General features: G+C 46.6%; 1 long non-coding RNA gene across 1 annotated transcript; it reads right to left on the reverse strand.

The window, feature by feature from the left end:
* Positions 1-496: 496 nt before the first annotated feature.
* Positions 497-3,213, reverse strand: LOC119868072. The gene is made up of 3 exons (XR_005385821.1): positions 2,805-3,213; positions 1,863-2,147; positions 497-1,058 (listed from the first exon to the last, which is right to left on the reverse strand). It is a non-coding gene; the product is annotated as an uncharacterized LOC119868072 (long non-coding RNA).

The raw sequence follows: 3,213 nt of genomic DNA on the forward strand, positions 1-3,213 counted from the left end.
TCGCTCCTCTCTCTTCCTTTTTCTTCCTTCCTTTCTTCCTTCCTTCCTTCTTTCTTTCTTTCTTTCTTTCTTTCTTTCTTTCTTTCTTTCTTTCTTTCTTTCTTTCTTTCTTTTTTTCTTTCTTTTCTTCTATGAGAGACAGAGAGAGAGAGAGGCAGAGCACAGGCAGAGGGAGAAGCAGGCTCCCCACAGGGACCCCGACATGGGACTGGATCCTGAGACCCCAGGATCACGCCCTGGGCTGAAGGCAGGCACTAAACCACTGAGCCACCCAGGGATCTCTCTCTCTTTCTCTTTCTTTCTTTTCTTTCTTTCTTTTCTTTCTTTCTTTCTTTCTTTCTTTCTTTCTTTCTTTCTTTCTTTTTTCTTTCTTTCTTTTTCTTTCTTTCTTCTTTCTTCTCTCTCTCTCTCTCCCCCCCTTCCTTCCTGCCTTCTCTCTGTCTCCCTTTCTTGCCTTCTCCCCCCCCTCCTTCTGGCCTGTCCCCCTTCCCCCCTTCTTTGGTCTTGGGTGCTACTCTCAGTACTCTTGTGTCCTGGTTACGGGGTGCTACCACAGGGAGAGGAAATGGGAGCCTGAGCGTATGATCTTGAGGCTCATAACTGAACTCCTGCGGGTCCCCCAGAGGCATGAGAAAGACAGAGGAGCGAAACGGGGCTCCTTTGAAAGAGGAACCGTAAAAACGAAACTTATGAGCCTTGTTTACCTTTTTCCAAACAACCTCAGCGTACCTACATCTGAGAAGAACTTTCCTTCTGAAGCGGTCGCTGCACGAGCTGGAAAGAGCTCGGACTGTGCCGTGGGGCCTCCCGGGCGGGCCCTCGGTGGCTGTGGGACCGCGTGGGCTGCTAAGCCCGCGTCCTCAAGGCCCAGCCGCCTGCGTCCTGCAGGTGGGCAGCCGGCCGTGCTTACCCGTTGCCCCTGGGTGTTGGTCAATCCTGATTAAACCCGGGCCGTAAAAACCTATCACAGAGTGACGGGCACGCAGTAGTGCAGGTTCCATCCGTTCTAGTTCATTCTTTCCCTACACCCAGCCCCAAACATTGGCACCAGCACAGTTCTGTAAGGAAACAATAAAAAGAGACGTATTTCCATACTACTGTCATGTTCCACAGCTTACACAAAGGAAAGCACGGACACAGAAGTGAGTGGGCTAAGGACACAATGACCAGTCAGAGGCGCCAGCCCTTGACCAAGGCTCCTCATGCCCAAACCCGAACATTAATGGCAAGACTCGAGGTCTCGCTGGTAATCAGTTTTTAAAGCAGAAAAGAGCATAAAGTTTGGAGTCAGAAAAATCTGGTCATGGTCTCAGGGTCCTGGGGTGGAGGACTCTATCCTGTCACTTACTCTCTGTATGATTTTGGAAAAGTCACGTAACCTCACTAAACCCATCTCCTCATCTGTAATATGGGACCAATATACCTAGTGTTGATCCATAAACTCAGCTAATTTAGCAGAAGCAGAAATTTGGAGCCAAAGGTGACTATGAGAACAAGGTAATAGAAGAAGGCATTGCACTGACAAAGGATGTAGGATGGAGGTTTGAGCCCAATATCCGTGGGGTTTCTGTGGGGTAACATATGTGGAAAAGGAGCCTAAAGTGAGATTCCCTCCTTTTAAATTGGGGCTAATTCTCCAAAAACCATAAACAAATCAATAGATGCTAAGCTCTCCCCACATTACAGAGCTGACCCCCATTTTCAGGAATCTACAAAGATGAGAAAAAGCTGGCTTTGCAGCCCTGAACCCTTCACCTCTACCAGGAGTTGAAGTTGAAGCGAAAGGAAGGAGAGAATTTCTCTGCAGAGGGTTATGGGAATATTGTGTTCTACCCAGCATGGGGCAGGGCACATCCCCTCACTTCAGGCAGTTGGACAGGCTCCAACAGAACCGTAAGCAGCAGATCATTAGGAGTGACATGATGTGTCCTCTGGAGTTTGGGGTTTGTAAGGCCCATGAAGAGAGGCTGTGGATAGATGGACCTACGGCCACAGAGCAGAGGACTGACCATCCAGAGATGGTGGGACAAATGCAGGAGTGTTTCCCCAGACCAGATGTAGGCTTTCGGTGGAGCCGATCTGGAGCCAATTTGAAAGCTCCTCACTCCGTAGAGGTCCCCTCATGACCAACTTTAGGAAGCTCAGTCCTGAAAGTAGAAGTTAAAACCAGCCAATCAGATAAGAAGCATCACCTACATTGGGGGAATTACAGTTAAAGATTGTCAGTAGGGGAATCTTTGAAGAACCTAAAAATAGTCAATAATGTTAATCTGCCCCAATCTAGGTCACAGGGATATGAAAATGGGCTCAAACCCCCATCCTACATCCTTTGTCAGTGCAATGCCCTCTTCTATTGCCTTATTCTCATAGTCACCTTTGACTCCAAATTTCTGTTCCTGCTAAATTAGCTGAGTTTATGTATCATTTGACTGCCAGTGTGTATTTCCCTATTCCTTACTACCTCAAACCCAGGGAAGATTCAGATCATCCCCCAAATTTCTGCCTACAAAGCCCCATTTACACAAAAGTGTTGCATGGATACAACATTCTGATTGTAAGAAAGCTTTTTGGGGACACCTGGCTGGCAGTCATCAAGCATGTGACTCTTGGTTCGAGCCCCACGGTGGGTGTAGAGATTACTTTAAAAAACTGAAATCTTTAAAAAAGAAAGGTTTTTGGAAGAAAGATTGGTTTACACTAAAGCAACACAGAGTCAGCTATTATTTTTATCTTCCCAGAAAGCATTTCTATTTTTCTGATAATAGACCCTTCCCCCATCACAGGCAAAAATGTAGTCACATGACCTGTGTCAGTTGATTGTAGCGCCCTATTTCACTGGCGCTGATGATTGGTGCAAGGGATGAACATGGAATCCAAGCAAGTCTAATTAGAACATGTCCCTGGAATTGTTACACGCACACTGGAACCCCTACAGGCCCCCTAAAAGCTCTTTCTTTATGGTTGCTCAGCAACCATGTTTCTTGCCACATAGCCAAGTCCTGCCTGCTGCAGAAAAGAATGAAGTCAAACAGAGATGAGCAAAGCTGAAAAAGAAGGGAATGAGGGAAGAAGAGAGCGAGAGATCTGGCACTGTTAACCCAGGTTTCTATTTTCAGCCCCTGCAACACTGGTTTCTGTAAATCTTTCTTAGTTGCTACAAACTCACCTAGTATCTTTCCAAATTTTGTGACCCACTAAGATCCCTTTTTTATT

The sequence above is a fragment of the Canis lupus genome, chromosome 38 (genome assembly GCF_011100685.1).
Source record: "Canis lupus familiaris isolate Mischka breed German Shepherd chromosome 38, alternate assembly UU_Cfam_GSD_1.0, whole genome shotgun sequence".
NCBI classification, from domain to species: Eukaryota; Metazoa; Chordata; class Mammalia; order Carnivora; family Canidae; genus Canis; species Canis lupus.